The sequence below is a fragment of the Nomascus leucogenys genome, chromosome 12, assembly GCF_006542625.1.
Source record: "Nomascus leucogenys isolate Asia chromosome 12, Asia_NLE_v1, whole genome shotgun sequence".
Lineage (NCBI taxonomy): Eukaryota > Metazoa > Chordata > Mammalia > Primates > Hylobatidae > Nomascus > Nomascus leucogenys.
In genome coordinates this window covers 53305912-53333891 of record NC_044392.1, presented here as the reverse complement: position 1 = coordinate 53333891, position 27980 = coordinate 53305912, and the positions used below count along the sequence as shown (strand labels likewise).

At 45.0% G+C, this 27980-nt stretch overlaps 2 non-coding genes and 1 pseudogene across 2 annotated transcripts; 2 read left to right on the top strand and 1 right to left on the bottom strand.

Moving 5' to 3' along the window:
* Positions 1-266: 266 nt before the first annotated feature.
* TRNAH-GUG lies at positions 267-338 on the top strand. Its single transcript has one exon. It is a non-coding gene; the product is annotated as a tRNA-His (tRNA).
* Positions 339-3400: 3062 nt separating this feature from the next.
* Positions 3401-3472, bottom strand: TRNAH-GUG. The gene has a single exon. It is a non-coding gene; the product is annotated as a tRNA-His (tRNA).
* Positions 3473-17446: 13974 nt separating this feature from the next.
* LOC101176809 lies at positions 17447-18593 on the top strand (annotated as a pseudogene).
* The last annotated feature ends 9387 nt before the right edge of the window (positions 18594-27980 follow it).

Here is a 27980-nt window from a genome sequence, read left to right as displayed (position 1 = left end):
AGAAGCAGAGGAGGTGCGGACCACGACAGAGACACCTCCCGAGAGAGGCTGGTGCAGGGAGACCCAGGCTGCAGTGGAGGAGATGAGAATTGTTCTCATCACATATGAAGATTCGGAGGAAGCGAGGGAAAAGCAGAGCGGGCATGAAAGAAAGAAAAGCGCGAGTCCCCTGTGGCTGTCTGGGAACAAATCCGCCTAATAATCGAAATCTATTGACGTCAAAATGGCTAGAGCAAGCTCAGCCATCGCGGTTTGACCTGTGGCTCGCCGTGATCGTATAGTGGTTAGTACTCTGCGTTGTGGCCGCAGCAACCTCGGTTCGAATCCGAGTCACGGCAATGTCGTTAGTCTAGGCTGTCAGCTGTTGTGTTTTGCTCCCCGCAACCAGGCGCGTCAGGGGAAGGAAAAGAGATCTCACAGCTCACTAACCTGGCGAGGAATCCAAGGGAAACCCTGGACGTGCTCCGTCCTGTTTCTGAGCCTCACGCAGCAAATAACCCACTCAGCCCTGTTGGTGGCTTACACGAAGGCAATGGTGTGCTCAGAAACGTTTTTCCGGTCACTGGGGGCACGTCGGAGTAAGGAAAAGAGACCTCACAGCTCACTAACCTGGGGAGGAGTCCAAGGGAAACTCTGGACGTGCACCGTCCTGTCTCTGAGGCTCACGGAGCAAATAACCCAGTCAGCCCTGTTGGTGGTGGCTTACACGAAGGCAATGGTGTGCTCAGAACCTGTTTTCCAGTCACTGGGGCTGTTACACACGAAACGACAACAAGCTTTTAATGACTTTAAATTCCAAATTCTTTGTTCTGGCCTACAATGGCTTGTCTCCGTGCCCGTCGCCAAGTTTGTATGCCAACAGCAAAGTGTGGGGAAAGGCAATCTGGTGCCAGGGGTCTTTCCACCTCCACTCTGCCGGGTAGGTACGGACCTTGGGCCTGGAGCACTTCCTTCCCAAGAGATAAGGACTCCTCACAGCCTGTGCTGGACTCACCTCCTTGTGTGGGAGTATCTTTCCCCCGAATAAGACTTAGTGTGTACCCCTTTGTTCCGCTTAAGCATGTGCATCAACTGGCACCTGGCCAGCTGCTGTATCTGCCCCCCGCTGAGGGGAGGGGGCGGGGGCGGGGCCCTTTCTTCTGCTTCTCAAGAGGCTGTGTGTGCAGGCCAAATGGAGGGACCTGCTGGCCATGGGGGAGCAACGCCCACGACTGAAGGGGAGCCCACACCCTGCTCTGTCTCCTCTTTGTGTGAATAATGTGTTGTTCTTCCGTCCAGTGCTTGACTGCGTTGTATTTCCTTGGCGACTCTGATACCAAGAGGCTGGGGCCAGAAGTGTTCAGACTCCTGCTGATAGGAAACAGATGCCACTTGTGGACAAGATGAATGAAGATTCTTCTTGTGTGGGTCTTTTTGTGGACACGTGCATTCGCTTCCCTTGAGGAATACCAAGTACTGGAATTGTTGGGTCATAGGGTAGGTGTAATATTAACTTTATTAGAAACGGCCAAATGGTTTCTTCCAGAATGGTTTCTCACCAGCAAGGAGAGTTCCACTGGCTGAACATCCTTGACAGCACGTGGTGTTTACTGTCTTTTAAATACACCTGTTCTGGTGGATGTAAAACAGTACCACATGGTGGCTTCAATTTGGGTTTCCTTTAATGAATAATGCTGTTGAGCGTATTTTCTAATGCCCTTTCACCATTTAGCAATCCTTCTTTACGAAGACAGGCTATCGAAGAATTTTCCCTAATTCAATTGGCTTGGCTTTTTATTACTGATTTCTAAAAAGTACTCTGTATATTCAAAATTTGAGCCATTTTTTTCATGTAAACACAGTGCAATTATCTTCTCCCAGTCTGTGGCTCACCTTCTCACTTTTTCATGGTGATTCTTGATGAGCAGAAGTTGATAACTTTGGTGAAATTCTACTTTGCTTTATTTTTTCCTGTTATCTCTTAAGGCAGAAATGTATTCTGCTACATTCTCTTCCAATAACTTTAGGGTTTTGTTTTAATTTCTAAATCTATGGCATATCGAATTCATCTCCTGACCACAGCAAACTTAGCATCTGCTAATGTCCTGATTGCCAGAAAACTTCTCTATACTGTAAATACACTGGCAAGAGTTACTTCTCTGCTGTTCGACAGCTACGGGCCCTGTGCCTCCCTCCATTTCTTCCCTACTCCTCTCTCCCACCATCTCCATCTCTGTGCTTCTGTCTCTCCTCTGGTGCAGCTGAGAATCCCAGAGACACCTGAAACACAGAAGTGGACAGGTCCAGTCTATTCTATGTCCAAGAACCCAGGTTCTGTGTCGGAAATCTATGTCAGCCCTTGCCTGACCTTCGTTAAGTATCTTAAATTTTATGTGCCTTAACATTTTTCTGTGGAAGGTTGGGCCGCTTTGGGAACTCTGCCTTACACTGCTATTGTCAGACGTGCCTGGATTTAGTGACTACTCAATCAATAACGTAATCACTAGAATTATAAAAATCATTGTCATTGTCCTGGGCTCCCCTTCAGTCGTGGGCGTTGCTCCCCCATGGCCAGCAGGTCCCTCCATTTGGCCTGCACACACAGCCTCTTGAGAAGCAGAAGAAAGGGCCCCGCCCCCGCCCCCTCCCCTCAGCGGGGGGCAGATACAGCAGCTGGCCAGGTGCCAGTTGATGCACATGCTTAAGCGGAACAAAGGGGTACACACTAAGTCTTATTCGGGGGAAAGATACTCCCACACAAGGAGGTGAGTCCAGCACAGGCTGTGAGGAGTCCTTATCTCTTGGGAAGGAAGTGCTCCAGGCCCAAGGTCCGTACCTACCCGGCAGAGTGGAGGTGGAAAGACCCCTGGCACCAGATTGCCTTTCCCCACACTTTGCTGTTGGCATACAAACTTGGCGACGGGCACGGAGACAAGCCATTGTAGGCCAGAACAAAGAATTTGGAATTTAAAGTCATTAAAAGCTTGTTGTCGTTTCGTGTGTAACAGCCCCAGTGACTGGAAAACAGGTTCTGAGCACACCATTGCCTTCGTGTAAGCCACCACCAACAGGGCTGACTGGGTTATTTGCTCCGTGAGCCTCAGAGACAGGACGGTGCACGTCCAGAGTTTCCCTTGGACTCCTCCCCAGGTTAGTGAGCTGTGAGGTCTCTTTTCCTTACTCCGACGTGCCCCCAGTGACCGGAAAAACGTTTCTGAGCACACCATTGCCTTCGTGTAAGCCACCAACAGGGCTGAGTGGGTTATTTGCTGCGTGAGGCTCAGAAACAGGACGGAGCACGTCCAGGGTTTCCCTTGGATTCCTCGCCAGGTTAGTGAGCTGTGAGATCTCTTTTCCTTCCCCTGACGCGCCTGGTTGCGGGGAGCAAAACACAACAGCTGACAGCCTAGACTAACGACATTGCCGTGACTCGGATTCGAACCGAGGTTGCTGCGGCCACAACGCAGAGTACTAACCACTATACGATCACGGCGAGCCACAGGTCAAACCGCGATGGCTGAGCTTGCTCTAGCCATTTTGACGTCAATAGATTTCGATTATTAGGCGGATTTGTTCCCAGACAGCCACAGGGGACTCGCGCTTTTCTTTCTTTCATGCCCGCTCTGCTTTTCCCTCGCTTCCTCCGAATCTTCATATGTGATGAGAACAATTCTCATCTCCTCCACTGCAGCCTGGGTCTCCCTGCACCAGCCTCTCTCGGGAGGTGTCTCTGTCGTGGTCCGCACCTCCTCTGCTTCTCTCGGGCCTCTCCCTATTTCTGCTTTTCACCCTTCCTCTCTCCCGCCCCACCGACCGAGGCCGAGGTGAGCGAAGGGAGCGCAAGCAGCAGTAGAGAGTCGGGTGAAGGCGGAGCCAAGAACGAGAAGAGCCATCACTGGAGCCCACGGGGCGTTCTGCTTGCTTTCCTTGGGACCCACGCGGCTCAGGCCCAGGGAGTCGCGGACCCGGGCGTTTCCTGGGATGCTGGGTCTGACGCCTGCGAGGGTCAGGACGGCGCGAAGGCCATTCCGCTGCCCTTCCAGCTTCAGAATCACCCAATGCACGGGTTTCAACCGTAGCCGGCAAGATGGGCCTCTCAGGTTTTCCGAGGCTTTGGAGCCTGCACAGCTGTTCTAAAAAAGGCGGTGGCTCCGCCTAACGACGGATGGGCGCTTGCTCTGCATGGTGATACCAGAGCGAGAGTCGTCTGTCCGTGTGTCTCAGTCGGGTGGTGTGCTTGTTTCCAAGCCTGGAGGTGGGTGGTTCGAGCCTGTTCTATGGAGCATTTCTTGCATTTTAAAAATGCTTAAACCGTTGGCAACTTTCTTCTATCCAGCACATGGTATCATGGAAAGGCAGAGGGAAACTAACTTTACCCTCCTCTCCTCCGTGTGTCGCGTACGACATGAGGACGTAAATCAAGGTCCGCTAGGATTCTGGGAGCTCTCTCTCTCTCTCTCTTTTTTTTTTTTTTTTTTTTTTTTTTTTGAGACGGAGTCTCCCTCTGTGGCCAGGCTGGAGTGCAGTGGCAAGATATCTCGCCTCACTGCAACCTCCGACTCTCTGGTTCAAGCAATTCTCCTGCCTCAGACTCCCGAGTAGCTGGAATTACAGGCATGCGCCACCATGCCCAGCTAATTTTTGTATTTTTGGTAGAGACGGGGTTTCACCATGTTGGCCAGGGTGGTCTCAATCTCCTGACCTCGTGACCCGCCCGCCTCAGCCTCCCAAAGTGCTGGGATTACAGGAGTGAGCCACCGCGCCTGGCTCTCTCTCTCTCTCTCTTTCTCTCTCCCTCTCTTTCTCTCTCCCTCTCTCTTTTTAACTGTCATTCATTTAGCCTTTTCCATACGCTTTTGAGGCTAAATTGGTTCTGTGATTTTTTTCAATTACAAATAATGCTCTAGTCATTCTTGTAGGGACATTTTCAGCCACTGGTCTAAATATTTCTATAGGATAGAGGTGCGATTACTATAGGAAGAACAATTACTCTATCATACTGTTCATACAGTTTTTATATCATTCTATCTCTCTCCTCTGTTGGCTTATTAGCTATAACTCTTTCTTTTGTTATTTTAGTAACTGCCTTAGGGCTTAGAGCAAACCTTTTTACCTTATCACAGTGAACCTTCAAGTGATATTATACCTCGCCTTCTGGCCTTGATGCTGTAGCTGACATGCACTTTGCTCTTACGCATGTTATAAACCCCACAACCCATTGTTATTGCTTTTGTTTAAATGGTCGAATTTTTACAAAAGAAATTTACAAAATAAAAAAATACCTAGTATAGTTAGTTACCCATTTCTGGTGTTCTTCATTTCCTCGTGGAGATCTGGATTTTCATCTGGTATTGGATTCCTTCTGCCTGGAGGACTCATTTGATGTTTCTTGTAGTGTGGGTTGGCGGGTAGTTAATTCGGTCAGCTTTTGTACATCTCTAAATGTCCTTATTTCACTTCCGCTTTTGGGAATTTATTTTTTCTGGCATAGTATTCTAGGCTAACTTGCCCTGCCCTCAGTACCTTAAAGATGTTGCTTCTCTGTCTGCTCGCGTGCATTGCTGCTCCCGGTAGAGGCCGGCAAGAGCAGAAAGGAAGCTGATGCAATCCTCATCTTTGTTCCTGTGTATGTACAATGTCTTTTTCTTCTGGCTGGATTTGAGCAATGTTATTATGAGGTATCTAGCAGTGGTTTTCTTCATGTTTCTTGTGCTTTTGTTTCCTCAGCTCCTTGGGTCACTGGATTTATAATTTTTGTTATGATTGGGAACTTTTCAGCTACTGTTTCTTCAGAAATTGGCTGGGCACAGTGGCTCACACCTTCCGGAGGCCAAGTCGGGAGGTGTTGAGTGAGGCCTGAAATTCAAGACCAGCCTGGGCAACATACTGAGACCCCATTCCTAATAAAAATAACAAAGAAAGAAAATAAATATTTCCTTTCCTCCCTGCTCCTTCTCAGGGACTCCCACTACTCATAAATTAGACCTCTTAAGTCTGCCCTACAGTTCACTGATAATCTTTTCATTTAAAAAAATCTCTTTTTTCTGTGAGTTTCATTTTGCATATTTTCAGTTATTCATGGTTCCATGTTCCCTGATCATTTCTTCTGCAACATCTAATCTGCTGTTAATCCCATCCAGCGACTTTACCATCTCTGATAGTGTGGTTTTGGCATGATATCGGCTCACTGCAACCTCTGCCTCCTGGGTTAAAATGAGTCTCCTGCTTCAGCCTCCCAAGTAGCTGGGACTACAGGCATGTGCCACGACACTCGGCTAATTTTTTGTATTTTGAGTAGAGACAGGAGTTTCACCGTGTTAGCCAGGATCATCTTCATCTCCTGACTTTGTGATCCACCGGACTCAGACTCCCAAAATGCTGGGATTACAGTGGTAAATCACCACACCCAGACCCACCCTCCCTCCCTCTCTCTCTCCTTTCCTTCCTTCCTTCCTTCCTTCCTTCCTTCCTTCCTTCCTTCCTTCCATGAGACAGGGTCTCACCCTGTAACCCAAGCTGGACTTCAGTGGTGTAATCTTGGCTCACTGCAACCTCTGCCTGTCAGGGTGAAACGATCGTCCCACTGCAACCTCCTGAGTAGCTGGGACTACAGGCACACACCACCATTCCTGGCTAATTATTTGAATTTTTTTGGTAGAGATGAGGTTTCATCATGTTGCCCAGTCTGGTCTGAAATTCCTGAGCTCAAGGGATCAGCCCACCCTGGCCTCCCAAACTGCTGGGATTACAGGCGCCTGTTTGTTTACGGAGAGGAGCAGTGGGCAGATTTCAGGCAGGAGAGTAAATAGGGCATCTGTTACTCGAACTTTGCAGGGAGCTGAAGGCATCTGTTTACGTGTTCTTAGTTTGACTTCAACAGGAGGTGTGCCAATTTATCTTCCAATATATTTTTCCAACTCATTGAGAAAGCCTTTTCCTTCGTGCTCTTGGCAGCTCAGCAAAGTTTCCATACACCAGTCTGATGCACCAGAGGGGGGGTGGTGCCCTGACTGACTTACCCAAGCAGGAGGCGCAGCAGAAAGACATGATGGACACTGCCCAGAGATACTCTGGTACGTGTTCCACAGCTAAACCTCCAAGATGTTTAGAAAGTCTTCCAATAATTGTAATTGTTTTCTCTGGTGATCTACCTAAGTCCAGAGAAAACTGGCTGGAGGGACCCTGAGCTCCTTCCTGTCAAGAGGCTTATCAAATAGGAGGGGAAAGACTGGCCCATTCTAGGAATTTGTTCTTCTTCTCATTTCTTTATGAATTGCATTCTGCTTTTGTTGGATGCAAACGATCTATGGGCTGTTCTCCCTCCTAGACAAGGGTGAATTAGCATGCTAATAACTGCCTCTGTGTTATTCCTTCCTTGATAGTGTTTGTTTTGTTTTGATTTTCTGTAAAACTTATCTCACTGGAGACAAATCTCTGGAGCCATAGGATCCTGCACCTGACCATGCTTCTTATGCAGACCTAGATCCTTGGAGTTATTGGCTCCCTTTGCCTTGGTTCTTTTGTGGACTCTCTTCAGCAAAACTGAACTCCGACTTTTAAACCCTAAATCTGGCTCTTGGACATATAGGTCCTTTCGCTTCCCGACTCCTCCTTGACCCAGCCCTGCCTTTCCAACCTCTCGATCTGTGTGTGTGTGCCTGTGTCTGTCTGTCTGTCTCTCATACTCCGGGCTGCCCCCAGTATTGACCACTTTCTTCTCCTCCTCTTCAATGTTCAGGGTTCACCTTCCTCTCTGCCTGCAGAGTCCCCAGGCTGAGGGGGTGTCCCCTTACAGAGAGGGGAGCTCATTCCAGAAGGTGCCCTCTAGACTTGGAATAAACCTTACAAAGAACACCCAGGTTTGAAAAGCTTTTTCTATCTTCCCATTACCCGAATTATTCAAAGGACTAAAAGTGGGAAGTCCAGTAGAATTCTTGATGTCTCTCAGAAACCTGCATTGGAATGCCTTCATCGAGCACATATTGGGCGCTCACTAGGTGTGAAGCCTTGCTCTAGGTGAGTAGCTGCATGGTGAGCAAATCCTGCCCTAGGGAGCCCACATCTAGAGCCCTCAAGAAGAGACTGGGCCGTGGGAACACAACCGGCTTGTGTCCTCCCCACGAGCGTTTCCCCGTTCGGGCACAGGGAACACGAGCAGTGAGCATGACAAATGAAACACAGTGAAGGATGGGGAAGTGGGTGGCTTCAGACCAAGAGGCCACTGTGGTCATGTGCAGTGGGGCCGCTTCCGATAGCGGCAGCTCAGGTGGGAGTGTGGGCTGGGGAGAATGTCGTGGATCTGGCATTCCTGCATCTTGCCCCCACTCACACGGCCTGGTGTCAACTCGGAAACGTGCCAACCAGACGACTTCTGGCCTCCGTGTCACCACGCCCTCAGGCGTCTAGAACCGGTGCAATGGCACAAAGAGTGAGGATGCGCAGCCTGGGGATGGGGACATTTAATAACAGACAGGTGTCTGAGGCAGATGTCATCAGACTTCCAGGAGCCACTACTTGCCTCTTTGTGGAGCAATCAGGGCAATCATCGGCAAATAACTAAAGACTACTCATCCTGTTCCACGCAGAGGCGTAGTTAACCTTGTAACTATTCTTTTCTGGCCTTCATTCTTCCACGTCCAGATATATGGGATCTTTGTTGCCCATCTGCTTCAAGTTAGATGATGAAAATCCTGCCTGAAGGCTTAAGGGTTTGTTAGAAAAATAAATGTTGTTCCCAAAAGGCGCATTTTAGGCAAAAGCTCAGTTCTGGAGCTCCAGAACCTACCTACCCCAAACCCAATACACACCTCCTTTCTCTCCCTCCCTCCTCGCCGCACCGGCCTTCGCTGATTCTTCAGGCTGCACGTCTCTGAGAAGATGACAATCCCTAGCAGAAGAACAAGAGAACCTTGGACTCTTCTATCCATGAAGCTGTAGACGTGAGCAAATAGCCTCATTCCGTGGCGGTGTGACTCTGAAGTCACTCAGGTTTTCTGTGCCTCCATTTCCATATTGTAAAATGGGCCCAATAGGAATGCGTTTCCGAATGGGTTGTTCCAAGAGTTTAAATAAGACACGGCGGTAAAACATTGAACCCACGCCCTGATGCATAGTAAATGCTCCAAGAGCATTAGCCAGTATTACTATCATTATCATCGGTGGCCTCATCGCGGCTTATTATCATTATCTACATCCATCTTTGAAATCATTGCATATCCTTTTAGGGTCTGGAAGGATCGCAACATATAACATTTCCTAACTGATGAACATTTATTATTACAAATATTGCTGCTGGGAACATCTTTCTGCATTTTAATCATCACCTGTGTGTTTCACTATCAAATCTTCGCACACAATTTGCGGATGTTGCAAAACGCATTCCCTGACCCGGGCCGCAGCGGTGAAAGCGCGGAATCCCAGCCACTAGACCACCAGGGAAGCCGACAGACGCAGCAATCTCCTTGTCAGAGGAAAAAAGAGAAGGTAAAGATTAACTTTCTAAGAGGAGGAGAGCCCCACTGAAAGTGGCTCTCTGTGACCCAAGCGGGCTGCGGGACTGCAGGGCTCCAAGCCGTCACTGCCCAGCTGCTCAACACCTCTCACCTCTGCCAGCCTGGCTGCTGCTTTGGGCTGTACTGGGGACAGGCCACAAGGAAACTGAGAGGTGTTCCATTCTAGCCTAGCTGTAGCAAGGTGTGAGGCAGAGCCAGGCACTTGCTCTCTTTCCGAGCCTCAATTTCCTTGCCACCAAAGTGCAGACGTGACTCAGAGGGTGATGAGCCGAGTCCTTCTGGTTCCTGATCTCTGGACTGGCTCAAGGGGCTCTACCGATAAAGACATGTGTAGGGGTCCCCTTTCGCCCCCAACTAGCTCAATTAGTAGAGCATGAAACTCTGAATGGATGGGTCTTTGGCTCGAGCTCCAGGTGCAGATTTAGGTTCATTTTCTTTTGTTCCGCCACACAATTCGACCGGTTCCGCAACTGAGCTCGGGGCGCGAGGAAGCCAAGTGGGCTTCACAGGAAAGACCGCCTTGGTTTCAGAGACATTGTAGCTGACAGCTTGAAATCTTCAGAAAGATTTCGGCGATAGATGGGAAGACTGGAAATTTCTGGATCTAAAACCAACATGAAGTCCACGTCATCCGGCGCCCTTGTCTCAGATCCAGCTCAGGGCGGGCAAACCAGGCCTCGTTCCCAGTGCTCAGCGAAGAGTTTCAGGTAGTAATGGAACTCCTCCCGTGCTTCTTGTGATCAAAGATGCAGCTAGGTTCCCCCATCCCACCCCTCAGCTCCCCTCCCCTCCCTTAAAAAAAAAAGAAAAAGAAAAGGTCATTATGAAAGCCACCTTTCCTGTGCGAGGCGAACCTGCTGACCCTACTCTAGCTAAACGACCCGAGCACCGCCCCTTGAGGACATACCCACGAAAATCTTAGGCGCCGCCTTGGGCAACTGCGTATTGCTGCCTATGACAGATAAAATTCGACTGCATCTCGACATTCCCGCGGCCCCAGGAAAGTGCTAGCAAAAGGCCCCGGGAAGCACCTGCGATCCCTCAGGTAAGAAGACTGCGGATCGCAATAGGCCCGGGCTGAGGGTTCCCCGCTTGCTCCCGAAATGAAGACCCTGGAGACCCATAACCGGGCTACAGGATCCCGATTCTTTCCGCGTGGTATCCAGTTCCAGAACTAAGCGCCCGCGTGCAGGATTCGCCTGGCTGACACTCTCCGGCTCCCAGAAGCTGCAGCAGCCGGCGGGTTTTGAGCTTCCGAGTCCCGGGTGCGCAGGAATGTGGACGCCGCCCCTCCAGGGCTGCCAAGCCAAGAGGCCCCAAGCCAAGGGGCCTCATCCGCGCGCTCTTTCCTCGAGGGCGCTCCACTCAGGGTGTCAACAGAGGTAGGTCAGGTGAGAAACCTGGATTTCTACACACACCTGGCTACAATGAGATGGCGCCACTCCCCTTCCCCTGCAGAAGCAGACTTAGAAAAAGGTAGTTAAAACAGAAGGTTTCAATAAAATCGAGAGTCTGATAACGTAATACTCAAAAATCCAAGTTTCAACTGAAAATCTTGCATCATACCAAGAACCAGGAAAATCTTATGCTGAATGAAAATAGCCGATACACACTGGCAATAAGATGAGAGAGGTGTTGGGATTGTCTGACAAAGATTTTAAAGCAAGCAAGCCTGATGAAAATGGTTTAGTAATTATGAGCACATTTGAAACAAATGGACAAATAGAAAGCCTTAGCAAATAAATACAAGACTTAAAGGAGAACCAAATGGAAGTATTAGAAGTGGAAAAATACAACCACCAAAATAAAAAGTCCAGCACATAGGCTCGACAGCAGAATGGATGGTGCAGAGCAAAGAAATCCATCCACTATAGATGAAAAAATAGAAATTACACAATCTTAACAAGGAAAAAATAGACTGGGTGAGAAAGCAAGCAGAACCTCAGGGACCTACGAAACTACCCCAGAAGGTCTCACTTTCATGTTGTTATTTATGTCGGGAAGGGGAAGGGGAAGAGGACAGGGCTGAAAACATAAAGAAGTAAATGGCTAAAAGCTTCCCCGAGTTGGCAAGAGACATAAACCTACAGGTTCAAGAAGCTGTGAGAACCCCAAATAGGATAAAACCCAAAGAGGTCTATGGCAAGACACATGAAAAAATAAAATGTTAGAAATGAAAGACAAAGAAAATATCTTGAAAGCAACAGAGAAAGGTGACACCTTATCTAGAAAGGAAAAACAATTCTGGGGATGATCGATTTCTCATGAGAAACCATGGAGGCAGAACGATGTTGCCAGGTACTTTTCAAGCCGTGAAAGAAAACAATTATCAGCCCAGACTCCTCTGTCCAGCAGAAACATCTTTCAGGGATTAAGGGGAAGATCAAAACAGTTTCAGATTAAGAAAAGCTAAGGGAATCTCTGACCAGCAGTTCTACCTTAAAAGAAAGGCTACAGGGACTTCTCTAGACAGAAAGGAAATGATTAAAGAAGGAACCTTGAGATGTCAGAAAGAAAATTAAAAAAAAAAAACAAAAAACAGTAAGCAAAATAGGCCTTCCTTCTTCTCTTGAGTTTTCTAAACTATGATTCACGGCTTCAGAAAGAAATCTTACCATCATTCGATGTGGTTCTAACTCTCTGCAAAAAAAAAAAAAATCTTTGAAACAATCATAAACCGGGAGGGTAAAGAGACCTATAAGGGAGGTAATTCGTCTGTCATTCATCAAACTGTTACAACAATGACACCAGTATACTGTGTGGTAAGATAGAGATGCACAGACATATGAATGTCTGGAAAAACCAAGAGGGCTATGCAAACAGATATACTCAAAAACACTATGGGTAAGGCAAAACACCATTCTCAAAGATGCTCAAGTCACCACAGGAAGGTAAGAAAAATACAGCATATCCAGAAAACAACACCAGAGAGAACAAACACAAAAGGAAAAATATAATGGCAGACTTAAGCCCTACCATATCAATCATCCTATTAGATATCAATGGCCTAAATACACCAATTACAAGACACAGATTGGCAGAGTAGGTTAATGGACATGACACAACTACATCCTGGCTACAAACAGACGACCTTCAAATATGATGATACAGGCAAGTTGAAATCAAGAGGATGGGAAAAGATGTATCATGCAAACCTTAGACAAAGGAAAGCAAGACTGGTTATATTAATGTCAGATATAGCATATTTCAGAATAAAAAAACTAATCAGAGACAGAGAGGGACAATATATAATGAGGAAACAACCAATCCACCAACTCCTACCCTGACAAAAGTCATAAATGTCTATGCAACAACTGAAAGTACTGAAAAGTGAACTAGACAAATCCACAAATATAGCTATATGCTTCAATGTCCCCCTTTCTCAACAATTTATACAACGACCAGACAGAAAATCAACAAGAATATAGAAGAACCCAACAGCATGATCAACCAGCGGGACTTCAATTGACAATTTTAGAACACCCAACCACACCAGAATACACATTGTTATGGGATGCATTGTGCCCAGCCCCCCCAAGTTCATATGTTAAAATCAGAATATTCGTAGCAACTAGTGATATACTAATTAAAATCACAATGAGAAATTGCTACATACCTATCAGAATGACCAAAAGAAAAGCGTAACCACATCAAGTGCTGTCAAGGATTCAGAGAAAGCTGGATCACTCATACATTGCTGGTGGAAATGTAAAAGGTTACAGCCCACTCTGGAGAATATCTGTATAGTTTTTACTTTTAAAACTATATGTGCAACTACCATACCACCTAAGAATTGTATTCCCTGCATTTATCACAGAGGAATAGAATCTTATGTTCACACAAAATCCATGTACTTAAAGTTTATAGCAGCCTTGTTTTTAATAGCCAAAATTGGGGAAAAAATGTATAGACGACTTTCATGAGTTGAATGATTAAACAAATTGTGTTATATATCCATAGCATTGAATAGTCCTCAATAATTATTTTAAAAAACAACAAACTATTGATACCCACAATAACCTGGATGAATCTCCACAGAATTATGCTGAGCGGACAAAGGGTAATCCCAAAGGTGACATGTAGGATTCCACTTACGTAACACTCTTGAAATGAATAAATTATATGAATGGGGAATAGATTAGTAGTTGCCAGGGGTTAAGGAGGGAAGGAGGAGCAGCACTGAAGAGACAGGTTCATAAAAAGGCTATAAAAAGGCAACATGATGAATCCCAGCGTTGATGGAAATGTTCTGTACCTTGCTTGTATCAATGTCAATCTCCTGGTACTGTGGCATTTGCAATACATTTGCAGTATTTCCAAAAATTACCATTTTGGAAATATTACCAAGATGTTACCATTGGAGAAAACCGAGTAAAGGGTACAAGGGATCTCTCTTTTTCTCTCTGAGTTCTTAAGATTGTATGTGATTAAAACATAAAAATTAACTTAAAAAAACCTAAGTATATTTCTCCTTAACTGATCATGCCTTTGCTTAAAAACATCAAGGCGACAGTATTTTTCCCAACACCCTTTATTTTCTTGAAGACAGTTTTAACAAAAGCTGTTCTTAGGGCTTTTCCTAGAAGTTTAAAACTTCTAGTAATCCTTACTGTTCTTCTTTGAGAACCCTCCAGGATTTTGTTTTATTTATGTATTTTACACCTTTCAAAAGAATAAAGACAAAAACTGGCAACTGGCATATAATACTATATTAGTCTTAGTTCTCCAAAGAAAGAAATGAGCATGAACACACACACACACACACACACACACACACACACACACACACACGCACACACACACGCACACACACACACACGCGCGCACACAGAAGCAGAGAAGCCCAAGTTCTACTCTGAGTAAGCTCTAGACCTAGGAGAGTCAAATACAGTTCAAGACCAAGTCCAAGGCTTAAGGAAGAAGACTGATGTCCCAGCTCAAAGACAGTGGAGCAGAAAAACTTCTTTCTTAACCCTTCATCCTATTCAAGCCATCCATGGGTTGGATGAGGCCCACTCACACCCAGGAGGGCAATCTGCTTCACTCAGTTTACTGATTCAAATGTCAATCTCTTCCAGAAACACCCTCAGAGACATAGTGAGAAATCGTGTCTAACCAAATATCTGGGCACCCTCTGGCCCAGTAAAATTGCCACAAAAATTAACCTTCACAAAAACTCTCAATAGAAGTGACTAATAAATGTAGCATCATGTCCTGCCTGTTTATCCCATGAGAATTAATATATTCCAGCATAACATTGGCTTCTGTTCCCTTACTGCAGCAACACATAGGAGTTTCATTTAAAGTGAGGATAATTTTTACCTTGTGAAGTCTCTCCCTACCCGTACATACCATTGCCACTTGTGGATTGTCATTTTGCCATGGCTTTCTTATACAAAATATCAATAGGCTGTATACTTTGACAATGTAAGTTTGAATTTCATCCTGGCTGCATAAGTCACTTTCCATTTTGACAAAGCCTAGATACATTTTTATCTCCTGAATATTGGTAATGCGCACCTATTGTGGGGCCCACTCTCAATCTCATGGTTTTCTTTGTTTTCATTTAGATCTCAATAGATATGCCTAGGCTGCTGGAATGTCACTGAAAATGGCCCGTGGCCTTGTCCATCTATCAGAGTCCAGTAAAATCTTGACCATGGAATAGGGGAGTGGAAAATGAGAACCACCAAACTCAGCACACAAAGACTCAGTTTAAACCTCTGTGCTAAGAGATGATCAGACTCTATCATGACTTCTAATAGCATAAGACCATATCCCGTGGATGACCCTAGGCTCCCACGGCAATGCCTGCCTAAGAAAGCTCAAGGCTGCCAGGGGAACTTACTTTAGTTCTAGCCAATACCTGCTGCTGATGGTAGGTTCTTTCTTATAGCACTTACTAAGAAGGGAATCCTTCCTCCACCCCTTTGAGATATGTGTGTATCTCCTAGGGACTCCAGTGTGTCTTTCCCCAGGATCTGAAAGCCATTCCTTTGAGGTATAGTCCTCAGGAAGGACTGAGTCTCTGTCTTCCGGTCTCTGTGGGACGTTAGAATCCTAACGTCTAATATTGCCAGCTGGCAGACACAGCTGTCTTGATGAGGCAGAAGCTTACAATGACCAATCTTTTGTAATGTTTCACTTGTGCTGTGCCCTCTCCCCTGCCTCACTCTCTGATTAGAATGCCATCACCTCTGCACAAATGCGATGGAGCTCAGCCCCTTCCTCCACGATCAGTAGTTACTGAATAAAATCTGCTTTCACAGCTTTGACTAATGTCTGACTTTATCTTTGACAAAATAAGTGTGAGCAATTTTTTTTAGCGGCACAGCAGCTGCAAAGAGAGGCACAGACATGGTGGGAGAGGGAGGAATCATCTGACCCTTCTCCTTTCATAGGCATCTATTCCTGCCTGGTGTTTATGAGCCTGAGACTTGGCTGGGATGCCCTGGGGTATCACTCCATGGCTCTGCGGCAGGACTTGAATAGGCTGGTGGTGACACTTGGTGTGACCACAGCCACCTTCAAGGATGCCATTAAGGGTTCACTATAAAATGAAAGGAAACAGAAAAACTGATTTTGAAAGTTGTTGCCTCTCCTGCTTCCTCATACAGAGTGTGTATGATATTGCTGGGTGATGTTAGTTGGACTGCAATTTAGCACAACAGCTTTTCTAATAATTGGCAGTTTTTCATCTAGTTAAGCCTACCTGAAAAGGAAGCACACTTACTTTTATTGATTACCCCCATTAAATGAACAATACATCCAACAAGGGTTCTACCAAAAATGTTCTTATTAACCTCATTTTTATGCTAAGGAAAAACTGGGAATAACACAAATCTTCATCAACAGAAGGATTTAATACTGACGGTTATATAGTCATAAAACAATCCCAGAAGTTCACTCGATAACATCAAAACCAGAAATCCACACTGATGCCACTGACGGCAGAAAATCATGATACAAAAATGAGAGAGACGAGAGAGAAAAAATGTACTATAGCCATAGTAGTGGGTAAAAGCCAAAGAGCTCAGTTTCTACTCATGATATTCAGTAGAAGAACCGAAGGAACATGAGCCAATACCTCTAAGGGTCCAGGTCTGCACAAGGTGCCTGTTGGGTGCAGGGTTCTGTTGGTTCCAGTGATGTATCGCAAATGGGCTAATTTTTATGGACATAGCCACTGCAGAAATCTATCAAAGAATAATAAAGGGATAGCTATTTGCACGTTAATTTACCATTGTATAGGAGGGAGAACAGGCATTACATCGGTTTGGTCAAACAAAAGCAAAACCAAGGTTTATGAAGAAAAGAGGAAAGGGGAGAAGAAAAATGTATCTGGGACCTTTGTGATTTTGCTCCCCTTGTATAAGCGACTTGACAGAAAGCTGACAAAGAGGTCACTGTGGCCCATCTTCTCCAGACCCACGTGACTTGGTCACCACAGAAAACAATTACAGATGTTGGAGGACTTTAAAACATCCTAGAAGTTTAGCAGCTCATCCCATGCCACAGAATATCTGTGCGTAATGTCCACCATTTCCTTCGGTTGTACACCGCCTCAGTTACAGGAGGACACCTCTCCTCTCAGTGGAATATCATACATCGATGTGTAGAAAGTTTGTTGTGCCGGCAAGTAAATGACAAAAGGGACATTGATGGAACTGGGAAACAAATTGGAGTATGATTTGCTACTGCTCCCACGGAAGATAAATTTGCGGAATGTACTAAATTAGAAGCATTCAATAAATGCTGTAATGTAAAAATGGCACGTCCTCTTCTCTACACTATAGAAATATCTGCACGAGTGTCCAAAGATATATGTACAAGAATAGTGGAGATTGCAGCATCATTTGTAATCCTAAAGTCATGAAACCCATCTCATTTCAAAAACATCTTGAAAAGGGTTAAATCACGCACAAACAGAGGAAGAAACGCTGTTTTCACAAACAATGGCGAGGATCACCATGAGGATGACTGAGTCCACTGGTCACATTATTGATAGAGGAATTACTAAACCCAGGCACATCCGGGGACAGAATACTACTGTAACAGGTCTCCTATTATTAAACACGAAAAGCTCGAGGCACTTTACTCCCCCAAGCCTTCCATGGGAGCAAAGAACATTTTTATCACACCAGAAGTGAGTTCCTGTCTAAGGTCTCTGGGATTCTTGAGTTTGACAGGTACAAGGCACCATGGCCCTTGCCAAGCCTCAGACCTAAGAAGATGGGGAAGAGGATATGTGTGTCTCCTGATTACGCTGGAGTTGATTGTATATCAACAGAAACCGGTTAAAACAACAAAGCGAGGCGTCGTCCCTGGTTGGGTTCGGACCACCAGCCTTTCTGTTAACAGCCAAACGCACTAACTGATTGCGCCACGGAGGCCACTACTACTGATTCTACCGGGCGCTACATGCAGGGCACACTCACCAAACTCTCCCCATCCCTTTTGTCCTGAGGGCCTGCCCCTCAGGAGGGAAAACCAGAGAGATTAGAGCGGCGAGTCACGCTGATCACGTTGCACACCCGCCCGTTGGGAGATTCTGGAGCCAGAAGGACGGTCGAATGGCCTTCGCCCGCCCTGGCCCCTCGCCTGCTTCAGAAGTCCCCGGAAACGCCCCAGTCTGCGACCCGGGCCCGAGCCGCCTGGGGGCCCATGGGAAGCTGAATGCCCGGTGGGCTCCCAGGATGGCTCTTCCCGTTCTTTGCGCCGCCTTCACCCCGTGAGGGAGCCTGTGCCCACCCTGCCCAGTCGCTTTAGGGGCCTCTGCAGAGCTTCCGCTGCCATCTTCGGATCCTGTGTCCGCAGGGGGGCTCCACCAGGGCAAGGATCGTGGTGAGAGTTCCTCGTGGTCCCCTCGCGGGGAGCTGGGTCTGCCACTCACCAGGGCGCAGGACTAAGACTCGTCGAGTGAATCCATTGTCGCCTTTAACTTTTAGTCCTTTGAAGAGTTCTGAGAATGTAAATCATGAACTATTTTTCTGTGGGGAAGTTTTGTTTTGTTTTGCGACAGGGTCTCACTTGGTCGCCCAGGCTGGAGTGCAGTGGTGCAAACAAGGCCCACTGCAGCCTCGACCTCCCGGGGCCAAGTGATCTTCTTGCCTCAGCCCCAAGTAGCTGAGAAGACAGGCGCGCGCCACCACGCCCGGCTAATTTTTGTATTTTTTGTAGAGACAGGATTTCGACATGTTGCCGAGGCTCGTCACGAAGGGGAAGTAGGTTCTTTTTAAAAAGCATTTATTCCGATTGCTTTATCGGGCATCTGTGGGGCGCGCAAGTGGCGAGGCCTCCAGTGACCTCTCTTGCCACTCTTAGGCAGGGAGCTGTGGGGACTCAGCTGCGCTGTTTTTGGGTGCCTGTCTTGCGCAGGAGGCCGGAGCCGGGCAAGGGGTGAATCCAACAGGGAACTGGGAGGAGGAGGGCAAGGAAGTCTGTAGAGGCGTGGACCAAGGAGACGAAACTTTCCAGTAGCTTTGTGCAGCGGTAAGGAGTACACAAGGGAGAGATGAGAAGTGTTTTTTTATTGTAGCAGAATGGGGAAGAAAGGGAGGAAAAACGGAGAGACACCAAGAACGAATGAAATCTACGCGCACCCTTAGGTCTCCAAAATGGAAGCAGGCCTGCATTAAGTTTAAAGAAAAGAGCCTCGAAGGCGCGCTTCAGCTCCTGTGGCTTGCGGTGATCGTATTGTTGTTAGTACTCTGCGCTGTGGCCACAGCAGCCTTGGCTGGAATCCGAGTCGTGACCACATCCATTCTAGGGTGTAGTGCTTTTCTTTCCCTTTTGCCTCCAATCTCAGCCTAGGCTGCGCCGCTGACCTGCGGCTAGAGAGGTCACAACTTTCCCGTGGCTTAGGAACTCCCGGTAGTGTTGAGAATAGAAGGAACCCCTACCCTGCACGCCTAGGGGTCCGGTTATCTTGAAAGACTTTTGCCTCCTCTCTGAGCAAGTACAACACCCAAAAGGTGAGGTGCTCCCTCTCAGTCAGCCTTATTGGAATCTTTTACTGTTGACATGATGTGGCTGTACCCGCTTTTCTGACTCTGATATTTCAAGAATCCGTGGGGCCTTTTCAGGCCAAATCAGAAATGAACAAGAGAAGATGAGAGTTTGCACTCCAACTGGGTATTTTAAGTAAAACCTAACGAATACAATAAAATCTAAAGTTAATGACATTCTCCAACCCCAATTTTTAATTTTGTTTTTATTTATTTATTTTTTGCTACCAATAAATGACTGAATAATAATCCACAGAGACCAAAGTGCACCAATCTTAAGTGCATGGCCCAGTACATTTTGACAAAAGAAACCATCTCCTAGATCAAGTTACAGGACATTTTCAACAGACCAAAAAGTCGTGAGAGCCCCTTTTCAGTCAATCTTCACCCCATCCCCACTTAGGCAATCACTATTTGATTTCTATCTCTGTGGTATGCTTTTGCTTCTTGTAGAAATCATGTAAAGGACTACACTGATTTTGCCTGTGTTTTTCTTTTTTTAAATACAACAATTGTTATGAGACGCTTCCATTTTATGGCATGTATCTCAGCTCTTTGCTGTTATTAATGAGTGTTATTCCAACATGTGAGTATACTACAGTTGATGGACAACTGCGATATTTCTAGTTTGGGCTATTGTGAATAAGGTGTTTACAAATATTCTACTATGGGTCTTTTTATGGTACTGTGCCTTCAATTCTGTTGAGCATGAACCGAGCAATGGAATGGCTGGGTCATGAAGTAGGTGTATTTTTAACTGTATTAGAAACTATCAGACAGTATTTTAGAATGATGGCACCATTGTATTCTCTTTTATTTTATTTGCTTTATTTTATTTTATTTTATTTTTGAGACAGTCTCACTTTGTCACCCAGGCTGGAGTGCAATTGTACGATCTCTGCTCACTACAACCTCTGCCTCCCGGGTTCAAGCAATTCTCCTACTTCAACCTCAACCTCCCAAGTAACTGGGATTACAGGTGCCCATCACCACGCCCAGCTAATTTTTGTATCTTTTAGTAGAGATGGGGTTGCACCACATTGGCCAGGCTGATCTCAAACTCCTGACCTCAAGTGATCCACCTAGCTCGGCCTCCCAAAGTGCTGGGATTACAGGCATGAGTCACCACTCCCACCCATACTATTGTATTCTCTTGCCAGCAACAAGAGTTACAGTTGCTCTGCGTTTTTATAAGCTAGTGGTTTCCCCTGTCTCTTAAATGTTACCCATTCTGATGGGTGTATAATGGTATATCATGGCATTTTAAATTTGTGTTTCCTGAATGAGTAATGATGCCAAGAATTCTTTCTTATGCCATTTGGCCATTAAGAAATTCTCTTTGGTAAACAAACACTGTTCAAGTGTTTTGCCCATTTTACATTGGCTTGACTCTTTTCTTCCTCCCCACATTTATACACAAACTTTTCTATTTGAATAGAAAAGTTGAGAAGATAGTACACAGAATGGAGTAAAGAGGATGGAATGGGTTTTTGGAAACCAATTCACACTTTAAAGTTGTTTTAACATCCTCCATCCCTAAAGATCAATGTATGTTTTCCAAACACATACCCTTATTGTTATGCAGAGAAAGTGTGAGATAAAAGAGCATATATTAAACTCTTCAGAAAGTGTTTCTGGAAGTGGACAGGGAAATGGGAGTGGGATAAACAGAGAAAAGAAGGAAAGACAGTAAGGGCCTTGCTGAGAGCAGCCACCATAATGTGCCCTGAGCTAAGGTACATGATTACCTTCTCCCTGTGCACCTGAGATCTAAGAAAATATATTAACTAATCAGGGACATGGAATTTCAAAAACACTACAGGAAAACAGAAAATTCACCCGGACAGACCAGTCTAGTTAAGAAAGGCAGGAAGAGATTTTATAAACAAAGCAAAAATGCAGAAATCATACAATGAGGTGGTGGGAATGAGACTAACTATGCTGTCATCTCCAGTATAATACTAATTGCTGCGAATTACAATGCATTTAAGTCTCTCAGATGGGATAGAAAAGGAAACGCCAGCTCTAATGGTTTAATGGGCAGAAAAGGGTTAAATATTCAAAGAAGTGCACATTGTTTTATATATATATATATATAATTTTTTTTTTTGAGACGCAGTCTAGCTCTGTCACCAGGCTGGAGTGCAGTGGCACAATTTCAGCTCACTGCAACCTCCAACTCCTAGATTCAAGCGATTCTTCTGCCTCAGCCTCCCAAGTTGCTGGGACTACAGTCATGCGCCACCATGCCCAGCTAATTTTTGTATTTTTAGTAGAGACAGGGTTTCACTATATTGGCCAGGCTGGTCTCGAACTCTTGACCTCGTGATCCACCACCTCAGCCTCCCAAAGTGCTGAGATTACAGATGTGAACGACTGCGCCAGGTCCAAAGCAGTGCACATTATCTTTAGCAAGCTAACACAGAAACAGGAAACCAAACACTGAAGTTTTTATCGTTTCTTAAAGGCCAAGTGTGAACTATTGTGACAGCTTAGTCTGAGAGTTCCAGATACATAGCATGTTTTTTGCCCATTCGCTGGGTCTTTCCTCTCACATCCAAAGTGCTGAAAAGACACATGTGGCAGGGAAAGAGAATTTCTTGAGCTTGCCGCAGTGGTGGAGGCATATAGGCCATGATTGGCCACCACCAGAGTACAGGCACAATACCTGGTCACTTCTCTCACATGAAACAAAAGGCATCTACCATTGATGTTGGAGGAAGGAACCCTTCCAACCCTTGGCCCCAGGTATAGCCAGCTGCTGAGGTAGAGTTAGACACAAAAGCTGTCTATACTGGACAAGGGAAGGAGACTCGCTCCTGCCCAAGACTTCCCATCATTGAAAGGTAGTGTTCCACTACCCCAAGGGGATGTCACAGGAACACTAGGATTCAGGGACCCATGGCCTGAGGTTTGGTACACATTCAATGCAATCAGTAATATGAGTTGGTTTCAATCAATCATTTGAGTTGGTTGCAGACCCTTTCCTTTAATGAGGAAAAACTGTGATGTGGGTACAAAGTTCCAACATCCAGAAAGATTGGCCTTGTCCTTAAGGATATGATATTGATTGGATTTCTCTCAACCTCCTTTAGTTGTGTTTAGCATTATTAAAATTAAGTGACATTCACTTGGATGAAGTGGTAATGAAAACAAGCTGTGAGAATTTCTAGTGATTTTTGATCCCAAGCCTTGTATCACTGTTGGGCCTTCATGTGTGTACTTGAAAACAAAACATGTACAATTGTTGCACTGGTTTGAAGATTTTAATGGTGAAAGCAACCTAATCAGTAGTCAGTACCATATCGAGAAACCAATCTCGGAAATATGTGATTATGCTCTTTTAAAATAGCTGAAAAGAAGGCCGGGTGTGGTGGCTTATTCCTATAATTTCAGCACTTTGGGAGGCCGAGTCGGGCAGATCACTGAAGGCCAGGAGTTCAAGGCCAGAAGCCTGGCCAACATGGCGAAACCCTGTCTTTACTAAAAATACAAAAATCAGCTGGGCATGGTGGTGCATACCTGTAATTCCAGTTACTCAGGAGGCTGAGGCAGGAGAATCCCTTGAACCCGGGACTCGAAGGCAGAGGTTGCAGTGAGCTGAGATCCTGCCACTGTACCCCAACCTGGGTGACAGAGGGAGATTCTGTCTCAAAATAAATAAATAAAATAGCCGAAAAAAAATGACTGTGTGTTTATTCTCACTTTGTTCTTGTTTTGTTGTATAGTATTTAAATAAAAGGAGATTATTTATCCTCATACTGAATTTCCAAAACTGATATTTGCATTTAGTATTTTGTTAAATGATGGAGAGAAAATTTAATTGTCTTACTTTGAAAAGTTTGGCATGGGTTCTGTCACATTTTTTATGCTTTCGGTCACAGTTCTGTCATTAGAATGCTGACAATTAGTTACATGCAAGGAGTATCCTAACCACTTTAATACAATGGTTTGAAGTGCTGCAGGCAGTAACTACTGGACAGCAGATCATAGTGTTTTTATTGGTGACACGTTAGAGAGAAATAGAACTTTCTGCAGTACAAATGTCCTATTAACTAATCCTTATGCTATTAGCTTCCAGGGCTTTGACTCCTGGGTCTGAAAAAGGCCCCTTCTCCTGCTATATCTTGAATATTGACACCAATTAATGCCTTGTCTTCAGACCCTGGGGAGGATGACAAACAAAATGAACTACTTTCATGAGACACAGAACCAGAAGTTGAAACCATTCAATCCCTTTAGGTCCAACAGTCCCACATGTCCCGTTTTCCACCTCATGCCCCCTCTTCCTCTAGACAGAAGAGGTGGGCACGTGAGAATTGTAAGGCTGGAGTTTGAGGGATAAGTTTAGTTCAGAGACTGTCTTTTCTTTCCCTTTCTTTCTTTTCTTTTCTTTTTTCTTTCTTCTTTCTTTCTTTCCTTTCTTTGTGTGTGTGTGTGTGTGTGTGTTTTGGTAGACACAATGTTTCGCCATATTGCCCAGGCTAGACTCAAACTCCTAAGTTCAAGTGATCCACGCACTCTGGCCTCTCAAATTCAGAGATTTTCTATAAATTAGACTTTACGCTCAGGAGCACACTGATGCAAGGCCAGCATCTGGGCCCGTGTATTGCAATATCAGGGTTTTCTAGAGCATTTATCTACTCCTTAATACAAAAGCATAAAAGGTTATGAAAGGTTTTTGGAACTCTTACCTCACGGTCAAACTGACTTTTTTTTTTATGCCTCCTTATAATCTGTTTACCAAAGGTATATTTTACTTTTCTTATACACCTTGCACATAAACTGTTTCTTTAATAGTACTCAGGAGGCCTTATTACTTTTAAATTATACAACTTTTTTTGCATAAAATGTTTTATAACTTTTTTTCTTTCACGACTTCCGCAGACAATTTTTCAACATGTCTCAATTTTCTGACTTGTTACAAACACTTTTTTCTTTAAACAACCAGTTAATTTATTTCAGGACAAGAATTTACCATATAACATTTTTTTTTTGTATAAATTCCGCCTCCCCCTTTTTTTTCCTTTTTTAAAGCGAACTTTCTTTGTGTCTTTGGACTAGACTGTCTAAGGCCACAAGATTCGAAGTTACCATAATACATGTTACACTGTTAACTTTTAGCAAATTTCACTTTTGTTGAAAACTTCGTAAGTTTGGGATTTCAATTGTCCTTTGCTATTAATAAGACCTTGTTTAGTCTAAATTAACTCAGAATTGGTATAGATGGCCTCTTTTTCTCTCTGCTGGTCTTTCCTTGCCTCTGCCAGCTGCTTATGCTGCTGTTCTCTTAACTACTGTGGGCGGGGAAAGGGGGTCTAAAACCAGCTGTAACTGTCTACCTACGGAAACTGGTCTCGGTGCCTTGGCTTAGAGGTTACCTTGTGCCATACCTTTGAAACAAGGGACCGGTCCAGGCTTCCTTCTGGTGGCTAACCTACATCTAATGCTGGCCAGTCTATTTCACATGAAGTTCTAAGTTTTCCTGGAGTCATAGTGACTCCACAGTCTCCATTGAATCCTTTCTTGAAATTTTTTAACATAGTTCCTAGTGGGGTGGGCTTATTTGTGCCTGACCCACGTTTCTTCAAGACAAAACACCACGCTCACACCACACGCCGCACACCACAAAACAAAAAACAGGTAAAAAGGGCACACACACACTTCTGCAGTTTACACCAAACCAAAATCAAAACCAAAATCAAAGTATCCAGAAATCCAAGCCAGGTCAAAACCAAAACCAAAGTATCACGCAATCTAAGTCAAGTCAAAAACAAAAACCTAAGTGCCGGTACAGGCACGCCGTGGGCGATCAGGCCACGCTTCCACTCAAATGGAGTGCGCAAGTTCCCAAGACCAGTCCTGTCAAGCAATTGAAACCAAGTCAAAACCACATCCAAAGTGCTGATAAAGGCACGCCGTGGGTGATCAGGCCACACTTCCACTCAAATGGAGTGGGCAAGTTCCAAAGACTAGTCTTACCAAGTTTCAGATGTCTGGACTCCAAGTGCCAGTTCCTTCCCTGTGTTCAGCCACTATGTTAATCCTCCGCGGCGGCCTGCTACCCGTTGCTCTGGCGAGGCTTTCCACCAGGGCAATTGCCTAGGCTGGAGCGCTCTTTGGATCAGGTCACTCAGGCTGGCCGGAGTCTCCTGCAGAGACGCTGCACAGCGCAGGCTTAAGCCGCCTAAGGGGCTGCCTCGGCCCTCTGTCAGTCACCTAAGGGGCTGCCTCTGTCAGTCACCTCGCTTCCAGGTAAGGGAACCAAGAAATGCAGCAGGACGAGTCGCAAACAAAACTTCTCAGACACCCAGTTGCAGAAGGAAGGGCTTTATTCAGCTGGGAGCATTGGCAAACTACTGCCTTAAAATCCGAGCTCTGGTCAAACTGATTATAATTAAACGTGTGTATAAGGTTTTATTAAAATTAGCTTTAACATTTTAATACACCACACAAAGGTAAAATTTGGTTTTCTCTTTTGATCAAAATGTTTGTGTAGTATTAATAATAGATAAAATATTTTTGTTTACTTTCAAAGTAAACTGCAGGGCAAAAGAAGGGAGAGACAGATACACATGGCCTCATGTTGTCTTTGTTAGCTCTTACCGTTTAGAAAACTCAGCCTCTTTTCTAGCAAAGCGTGAACATTTTTGTTTTATCATTTTGGCTAAATGATTGACTATTCTAAGGTGACCTGTGATCCTATTTTGTGATGTCAAGTGTCTCAAAACTTCGATATCTGGCAAACTTTCTAAGAGTAAAGTTTCTAAATTCAGCCATTTGGGCCTCAAATTAACTTTTTGGATACTAGGTTCTTGAGGTCCAAGAGAGCTATATTAGGCTTCTTAGGTTTATTTGTTATATAGAATTATGCACGAAGCATTGTCAAATCTGAGGTGGTGTTTCACTTCCTTTGGGTTCTGTTGACACAGATGTGTTGTTAATGTGCGTTCCAGGATTGCATGAGATTCCTAGAGTTCTGATATGCTGTCAGTAATAGTTATGATTATTATGTTAAATTGTTGTGTGCCACAGAAACAACCGAATTCCCTTGTCAACTGTATCTATAACTATGGCTGTCTTAAGGCTTTTGTCATCCACAATTGTTGTTTTGCTTTGATTCTTCTCAAAAAGTGACTTATAATCAGTTACAGTCCAGGCCTTGCTTCTTTGGGGAAGTCCATGAAAAGGACTCTTGGATGCAGGACTCTTCTGATTACTTTGGAGCTCGTGCCATTGAGGTAAAGAGAAATTTTCCAGGTCGTTAATAGAAAGACTGATGTGTTCATGGAGATTGCTAGCCCAATGTGACGCAGAGCAGGAGTTGATTGCATGGATTGAACTAATAGAGGACTGAAATAAGTTTTTATGGCCTTTGTTTGTTTCAAACATTGTTGATTCTTCAGAGTCTGGAGAACTTGTTTCCTTTTGAGCTATTTATAGCCTGCAACAATTGAGTAGAATAGTCTTCTAAATAGAATTTGAGGCTTATTTTTCTCTCTCTGCCAAATTTCTCCCGAATTTGTAAACTGAATATTCTTAACTCATGACAATGTGTTTGTTTGCATAAGTTCAATAAGATTCTGTTTTCTTTTATAATGGGACACAAGTGGAGGAATTGGTAATTTTCCCAGGGCTTTGCCTGAAATGGCATTGTGAAATATTCCAGCAAAGCCTATTTCGGAGAGCCTATATGAATAAGGATTCTTGCTGCACTTTGTGTGGGTAATCAGGCCAAGTATATGGGACTGAAGCTTCCTTTGCAGGTAGGTTGGTCCTGCTGTGTTTTGTCTTTAATGGAAGCGGGGGACTGGAGAGAGGAAGATTGTGTTTCAGGACAAACTACAGTATTAGATGAATGTTTGATTCCTGGGTGGCCATGCAGTCACCCATGGTGTGAAGCTGCTCAGGATGCCCCTTCTCCACATGACGCAGCCAGAAAGATGGATGACCAGATTCCCCATGATTGAGGAACTGACAAATAGAAAATGGGGACTGAAATCGACCCAAGAGTCCCACAGACAGTGTTTTTGGATAGACATAGAAATGGGCCCTTCTGGTCTTAAAGCTTGAAACTTACATTTGTTTTATCTGAGTTCCTTCCTCAGCAAAGGCCTCTCAGGCCTCTCAAAAAGCATCATAGACCTGAAACTCAGCAGATCACAGCCTCCAGACAATGAGACGCCAGTCCCCTCACTCATCATGAGTGCTTCCTCACCCTTCCCTAGTTCCTCTTTTCCCACCCACAATTACATTTCTTCCTTGCTACATAAACCCCTCACTTTAGTTGATCAGGGAGATTGATTTGAGACTGATCTCCCATCTCCTCAGCTGCAGCACCCAATTAAAGCCTTCTTCCTCAGCAATACTCAATGTCTCAGTGATTGGCTTTCTGAGAGCTGAGCAGCAGGGCCTAGACCGAACTCCTGGGCTTTCAGTAACAATACATGTACACTTTTAAAGACTGTAATTAATGGGTCAT